The sequence below is a fragment of the Orycteropus afer genome, unplaced genomic scaffold, assembly GCF_000298275.1.
Source record: "Orycteropus afer afer isolate SDZICR_OR568_19922 unplaced genomic scaffold, OryAfe1.0 scaffold00404, whole genome shotgun sequence".
Taxonomy (NCBI): Eukaryota; Metazoa; Chordata; class Mammalia; order Tubulidentata; family Orycteropodidae; genus Orycteropus; species Orycteropus afer.
The window spans coordinates 1,190,505-1,199,262 of NW_006921991.1; positions in this window are offsets into that span (position 1 = coordinate 1,190,505).

An 8,758-nucleotide genomic window follows, 5' to 3' on the forward strand; every position below is an offset into this window, starting at 1 on the left:
TGCATAACATGGATGAACTTGGAGGACACTATGCTGAGTGAAATATGTCAATCACAGAAAGACAAATGTTGTATTAGTCCATTATTGTAAATGTCAAGAAAAGGTTTATTTATGGAAGGAAATTTCCTTTGTTGGTTACCAGGGGTGGGAGAGGAGGGGGGGAAACACTATTACATAGATAGAGATAAGTATTGATTTGGGTAAAGAGAAGGGCAATGTATCAAATGTGAGTGATCGACATGGTGGCATTGAGGAAAAGGAAGACATGGAGAGGTACATGGGAGGTACAGACAACAAAGATGACCCCTTTTGCACACACAGGACTGCGTTGTCAGTGAAGACAAACATAGGTATACAGGTGGATAGATGGGTGGACAGGCTGAAGTATTAGGTATGTCTATGAAGCAGGGAGTGTACCCAATACCATGTATAGGGTTGACAGACAATGGTCCTAAAAGTGTATTTGTATGATCTGTAAGAATTTCCAGATGTATAGTAGAGCTGACAAGGGACAAATTTGTAGTCACTTCTTGGTCACAGCCAGCTACCCAGAGGGGCCGGATAGTTGAACCTGTGGGCTCGGGACCATATTCACAGGGGACATCAAGCTCAATTGGCATAATGTAGTACACAAAACATTGTTCCACCTCCTACTTTGGCGAGTAGCGACTGGGATCTTAAAAGCTTGCAAGCAGCCATCTAGATGCAATGATGGATCTCTCCTCATCCAGAGCAAAGAAGAAAACCAAAGATTCATGGAAACAATTAGTCCTAGTGTCTGGTACACTAGTTGCAATCCACAACCTATATTACTATGAGACCAGAACTAGATGGTACCTGGCTACCACTTTCAACCACTCGGAGGGGGATCTATGTAGGAGATCCTGATAGAGAGGGAGAACAATGTGGAATGAAACTCAAAATCATTTTGGGGGAAAAAAGGTGGGGGGCATCAGTTTTGCTGGTCTGATAGAGCCTGGTGGAACCACTGAGACTATGGTCCCTAGCTGCCCTTCAGGTGTGGAATTGAACCCACACCTGTGGCTTCCAGCCAAACAAAAGACAGGCATAGGAGTTGATCATGTACCTGAGGTAGATACATTCCTTGGAGAGAACAATCATGGAAGAAAGAGGAGCTGTTTATGCACAGGGAGACAGCTTAGGGGGCAGGAGTGTATGTAGGGAGGGACACAGGGAAGAGGTAACTATCGGGAGGAAGTGGGAGGGGAGCTGTTGTATTTTGGTAAATTGTAGTCAATGTCATAAGACAAAGTGTATGTGAACTGCTTTATGGAAAGTGAATTTGCTCTGTAAATTTTCACCCAAATCACTATTTAAAAACAAACAAACAAAAGATTTACAGTCTTTGAAATGCTATGGGACAATTTTCTTCTGTCCTATAGGGGCTATGAGTGAGAGCTCTGGTAGCATGGTGCCTAAAGCACTTGACTGCTGACCAGAAGGTTGGTGGTTCAAACTCACCAGCCACTCCTCAGAAGGAAGACAGGGCAATCTACTTCTGTAGTGATACTGCCTCGGAAACCCAAGGAGGGGTCGCTATGAGTTGGGTCCGACTCAACGGCGCATAACAACAACATAGGGTCTATGAGTGAGAGTTGACTTAGAGGCAACAAGTTTGGTTTTTTATTTTGCCACATCTTTCTCCCAAATACTATACTATACTATAGGAAAATTGCTCATGTGAAATCACTTGGATTCTAGCCATCTACAAATAAAAATCAGGGATCATACTGTTAGCATTAACTATTTAATCTGAAGAAGTCAAACACTAGGCTGTATTCCTACCTGATTTTTAAATACATGCTAAATTTTCTTCTACTGTTATTTCCTCTCTGTTGCTTACGGAGATATACTTACTATTTTAAAAACTAAAAACAAGATCCACTGCCATTGAGTCGATTCCCACTCATAGGAACCCCTATTGGATTTCCAAGGCTATAAATCTTTACAGAAGTAAGTTGCCTCATCTTCCTCCCACAGAGCAGCTGGTAGGTTTGAACTGCCAACCTTCTGGTTAATGGCCAAATGCATTAACTACTACACCACCAGAGCTCCTTACATACTATTTTGTTGTTGTTGTTGTTATGTGTAGTCGAGTCGGACCCAACTCATAGCGACCCCTCCTTGGATTTCCCAGGCAGCATCACTATGGAAGTAGATTGCCCCGTCTTCCTTCCGAGGAGTAGCTGGTAGGTTTGAACCTACTATTTTATGAAATCTTAATATTAGATATAGTGTTTTTAGAAGTGAAAAACATTATGAAAGTATAGAGTCAAAAATCTTTTTCAATGGTCTAAAGACCGATAATAAGGTATGGAAATGAAAATTTTCATTTAAAAATTATGTTCCTTAACATTCTTTCAAAAGCTTTCTTTACCATTAGTTTTGTCCTTTTGTCCTTTACCAAATATTGCTCTTTGGAGAAACCGAAACTTATTTTCAGGTTTTTTTAAAAATAACATTTCACAGAATCTTGCTGTCTCCAATATAGTGAAATAAAACAAAGAATAAGAGAGCAATATGGCATGCAGATATATTTAATAAAGGTATACTTCCTTTTATATACTTATTTAATTGTATTTTATGGTATATTTTCCTTTAATATTTTGGAAGAATTAGTTATAATGAAAAATAATAATTTTTGATAATAGTACCTATTTTTAGAATTAAGATAATATATGTAAAGCATTTAACAGTTTGCTGGTGCTCAGTAGCCATTAGCTGCTATTAAAATGCTTAAAGTTACAGTGAAGATTAAAGAGGTTAATATGTGTAAAGTACGTACAATAATGCCTGACACTTCGTAAGTACTTGATAAATGTCTAGCCATTATTATCATCATCATCGTTATTATATAAAATTGTAAAGTGTCCAAAACTACCCATGTTACTTCCAATCGTTTTCTTCATGCTTAAACATGCACTCAGCATTTCCATGAAACATTATTAGTTTGGGTTTCTTAAGTTTCAACTAAAGCCATTTATACTAATCCCTTATTTAGTAAACAAAATAAAACTACAAAACCTGCTGCCCTCCATGGAGTTGATTCTGACTCATACAGGCCCTTTAGGACAGAGTTTGCCCATCAGAGTACCAAAACTATACATTTTTATGGCAGGCTGCCAAATCTTTCTCCCATGGAGGGGCTGATGGTTTTGAACCGCCAACCTTTCAGTTAGCAGCTGAGTGCATTAAGCACTGTGCCACCAGGGCTCTTGGCCTTATTTACTAAGCATCCATAAATTATTTAAATTCAGATTTTTTTAAAATTAGGAATTCCTTAATATTTATTATCCCCAAATGTGTTTAATTTTATTTTCTGGTAACCAGAAACATCACTTGAAAATAAGCTATTAATATCATAATTGATGTGTAGTTTGATGAAACTGTGCTTGATTATTGTGGTAAATTGTGGTTAATGTCAAGAGACAATGTGTATGTGAACTGCTGTATGGAAAGTGAATTTGCTCTGTAAATTTTCACCCAAATCACAATTAAAAAAGAAAAAGAAAGAAACTGTGCTTGATTTACATAATATACAACCAGTTTTTCCAGCAATGAACCCAGTTTTTCACTGCTTCATTCACACAGTTTTTGTGATTAAAGTTTCATATTTCTTCAAGTGTAAGATGTGGGGTCCAAGGGATAGAGTTCTTCCATTCAATCCCACAGAATTCCCCAAAGTCACTTCCAGTCTAGGGCTGGTTTTAAATGCAAGTCACAAAAATAGGATTATTTTTAAATTATCTTTTCTAGTTGCGGATTTGATTCTACACCCAAAAGCACAAATACAAACTTTAAAAAAATGTAACCACAAAAACAGCTATGTTAGAAAACAACAGTTCCGTGAAGTTTTGGTATTCTTTTTCATGGTGATGAGTAAGAACTGGTGGTCCTCGGATTTTTGCTTCACCAAAATGGTTTGTGGACAGAAAAAAGCTTGGAGTAAATTGATAAGTATAAAACAAGATTGTTTAGGCTCTGAGGTGTTCTGAGAAGGAATACTTTATACTGTGATTTTTGCTTAATGTTAAAGCAGCCGTTTTTAATACCAGTTTGAAAATTAAATTTTAATGTATTATTTCCCTCTTATGAATTAGTGTTTGTAAACAAGAACATTTAGTGGGTCTTATCTGTTCTAATAAAATGAAAACTGAAGGAAAACAGTAGCTTATTAAAGCTCAGAGAATGGCTTCTCAGTTGCTTGTCAAGTCTCAAAGCCCCATCATTTTTTCCCTTCTAATGACTCTAAAACAAAATGACATCTCTAAGGATTAAACATTTTGGAAACCAATAGAAGATGAAAACATTAAAGCTTGTCTGACACAGTCCTCTCTTCCATACTTTCCTGTTCCTCCCATCCTCCCTACATGATTCAGGTAATGTTAACTTTGAATCATACATTTGTTAGATTCTTCTGAGCATTACATAAACAAGGTTTGGATCACAGCCTGTGAGGCAACTGACCTGCAATTATTTGCATATCTACATATTATAGCTTTAAAAACAGAACAGTAAGTTTCAACATATGTTTTTTTATTTAAATTCCACAGGAAATTGCACCCATTTTAATTTTTGTGATACAAGAATGCCCTAAAGAAATCGATTATACCATAACAAAATGCTCACACAACAAATGAAAAGACATACTTTTCAACATTAAAGTACTCAAATGACATTATGTATGTAGAAATACTCCTTCTCTGAAGCTGATAGTTGTTGTTGTTGTTGTTATGTACCGTTGAGTCGCACCCGACTCATAGCGACCCCTCCTTGGGTTTCCGAGGCAGTATCACTACGGAAGTAGATTGCTCCATCTTCCTTCCAAGGAGTGGATGATGGGTTTGAACCGCCAGCCTTCTGGTTAGCAGTCAAGTGCCTTAGCACTATACTACCAGAGCTCCCAATATAGCTGCACTTATTGAGTGCTTTCTATGTGGCAGATACTGCACTGTACTTAAATGCTTTACTGACATTATTTCCATTTGATCTTCCCAACAATTCTATGAGGTGAGTACTTTTATTTCTATTTTCACATGAGAAAAATAAAGCTTATTCTGCAAATATTTACTAAGCAACTACTCTGTCTCAGTCCCACTCTATTGAACCTTAGAGAGATAACTTACCCAGAGTTTGGACACAAGCCTGTTTCTGTGCTTATCATGCCCCCATTATGTCTTCCTCAGGAAAATGTTAAAGAAAACAATCTCATGTATTTGTATCATAGAATGTCTTCACTTTAGTTGCTTATAGAGTTTGTCAATGTTCTTTCATCATATGCAATTCTGAAATTATGGAATTTTATATCTGGAAGTGAACCTAAAACAGGGCCTGGTATTTTCAAAAATGTGAGTTCTTGCAAATAAAATGTTCAAAAAGATGTAGAAATACTGCTTGTCTCTTCAATCAGGAAAATCTTCATAATAATTTCAATTGGGAAATTTCAAATAATACACTAAAATTCACACACATAAAGACATCACATATATTTTGCTAAAGAATTCTCTTATGTGAGATAAAATCTGTGCCTAAATCTTATCTTTCATTCTCTCTGGAAAGAAAGAATTCAATAGTTTCTATTGATAAAAAATTCTTTGGTGAAAAATGAATATGCTTCATATCATGTTGTTGTTGTTGTTAAGTGCTGTTGAGTCGGACCCGGCTCATAGAGACCCCTCCTTGGGTTTCCGAGGTGGTATCACTATGGAAGCAGATTGCCCAACCTTCCTTCCAAGGAGTTGCTGGTGGTTTTGAACTGCCAGCCTTCTGGTTAGCAGTCAAGTACCTTAGGCACTACACAACCAGAGCTCCCGCTTCACATCATATAAAGGGAAAAAAAACTTTTTCCAACTGTTTCAGTTCTCTAGTGCTGCTCTAACAGAAATTACTACAAATGAGTGGCTTAAACAAACTGATTTATTCTCTTGCAATTTAGAAGACTAGAAGTCCAAGTTTGAAGTGCTAAGGTCTAGGGGCTGGGTGGAGGTCCCTCAACCTTGGGCTTCAGCTTGGCCTCTTGCTCCAGGCCCACTGGAGCTGGAGGCATCTCTTCAATCAGGCAGCTGCTGGCTGCTGAGGCTAACAAACCCAATGTCAACAAATAAAATGGCAGAGTCCCAAGATTACCAAACAACATGGAAGGCCGTTAATTCAAATCCAGAGACAGTCTCAAGAATGGCAGAAAACATGGCAGGCTGCTGAATGAAGACTCAGCTACATGCAGGGCCCAAGCACGCTAAAAAGCTTCATATCTTCCTCAAAGCTTCTTCTTATATACTGCAAGAGACCATATCCCTAAGACAGCTACTCAGCTGCTGACAGTAGATTCCACCATGGTGTTGATTACCAGTCTCATCATGGGGAATAACTACATCCTGCTGACCAGCCACACAAACCCAGGTCCAGCCAAGTTGACACACAAGTTAACTACCACACCAAGAAATGATGACGATTATATTATGGATTTTCTATAATATTGACAAACTTATATGTAATTTTGGTTATATGTGAAGTAGAGATTATGCCATGTGCCATAGTTAGTCATCTTTCAACTTTTCCAGATTGATGTAACTTCATTTTTGAACAAATGCATTTTGTTAAATACATTCCCATGTCAAAGAAGAAAATTTTGTACTCTGGAGTGAAAGAAAAGAGGTTTTGTTGAAGAATGATACAACTCAAGGTGGGCAGTCCTAAGTAAAAATAGAAAGCACTCCATCCTTCCAGTGGAGAGAGGGATTTGTACACATAGGGAACAAAGGTAAGATGGGGGTTAATGATTGATTGTAGATAAGATCAGCTTCAACTTGCAGTTCTCTGAAATGTAAAACTGGCCACTTGGCTAGGAAGGAGTGACTTACCACCAAGGTGTGTGGAACCAGTTGGTTCAGTTCTGCATGACTATAGTCATTTATGCATGATTGTAGTCAGTTATACATGATTGTAGTCATGAACACGTATTTCCTGGGAACAAGTTGTTTATATCTTTACACGTTCTTCCAAAATGGTATGCATCCTGACTGTTTCCTTGGAATACATATTGGTTCCATCATTCTTACACCTAACACAAATGACTCCAGTTTGAAACTTTTCTGTTTACATTTCTCCCTTTTGATCAAGCCTCTGCTAGGGGGCACTGGTCTCCCACAATAAGGTAGTCTTTCTTTTACAAGGACTTTGTCTATATTCTTGAGGAGATTTGGTTAATAAAAATAATTTTCTTCACCTTGCCGAGCTAATAAGCCTCATCTTCAAGGTGAGTAGTTTTTTTGAGGAACATCTTGACAGACAAGGCCACATTCAAGGAACATTTCTCAGTCAGGACACAATAATAGTGGTCAAGATGAAACATAATGAAGGACACAAAAAGGAGGAGATTAAACAACATGATCATTGGTGAAAGCTTGTGAAACAAGCATGATTTTATGGGAAGGTTCAAAAAATTTTGAAATACAGCATTTCATGAAAAAATGCATTGAACTAAAGAAAAACAGCATTTTATAATTATACTAACAGAAATGAAGAGGAATATAGAGTAGCAATTTTTCCCACTATCAACCAAACAGGGAAACTAATTACTTATAATTTCAGTTGAGGAAGGAACAGTATCATAGAGGTTAGAAACTATGTGTTGTATTTGGGAAACATAATGAGTGATATTAGCACCACTATCAGGAATAGTAAAGGAAAGCAGGACAATGAATAAGGAACACTGAAGAAGAATTGATCATTTGAATTATGGTGTTGGCAAAGAATATTGAATATACCATGGACTGCCAAAAGAACAAATAAATCTGTCTTTGGTGAAGTACAGCCAGAATGCTCCTTATAAGCAAGGATGGTGAGAGTTCACTTCTCGTACTATGGTCATATTATCAGAAGGGAACAGTCCCTGAAGAAGGATATCACACTTGGTAAAGTAGAGGGTCAGCAAAATAAGAGGAAGACCCTCAATGAGATGGACTGACACAATGGCTCCAAAAATGGGCTCAAGTATAGCAAAAGTTCTGAGGATGACACAAGACCAGGCAGTGTGTAACTCTGTTGTGCTTGAGGTCACTATCAGTCAGAACCAATTCAATGGAACTGAACAACAATATCAGGAATATAAACGCAACAATCAGCTTTAATAATGGCACAGGAGCTTTTATGTGCAGTAGTAAGTAAGTCAGGAGCCACTAGCTTTTGAAAAACTACTTCTCTCATCATGGTCACTTCAGCAGTCATTTCTTGAAGTCCATATGATTAAAGCATTCTGAATATATTTAGTCAGAACTTTGGCATGTGCTATATCATCTTCTAATCTTATTTGAAGCATAAAAAAATATAAGATAAATGATTATACTATTGAAATACAGACCTGAACTAATGACCTCTTAAAAGAGGGATGTGACCTGAACTAGGTAAGTCAGTTAATATTCACCCTTGGGTCCAGCTCAATCCTGTGGTATATCTGCTAATTATGCAGGATTAAAAGAGCTGAACAGATTTCAAAGGGTGGCTCAAGAAGACAAAGTAAAGTATTATAATGAAATATGCAAAGATCTGGACTTAGAAAGTCAAAAGAGAAGAACACATTTGGCATTTCTCAAGTTGAAAGAATTGAAAAAAAAAATTCAAGACTGAAGTCACAAAACTGAAGGATTCTGGTTTTCTGGCAAGATGGCGGACTAGGCAGAAAGACTGCACAAACCCTCTTCAACAAAGAAAAGGGAAACCAATTAACACAGACACAGAA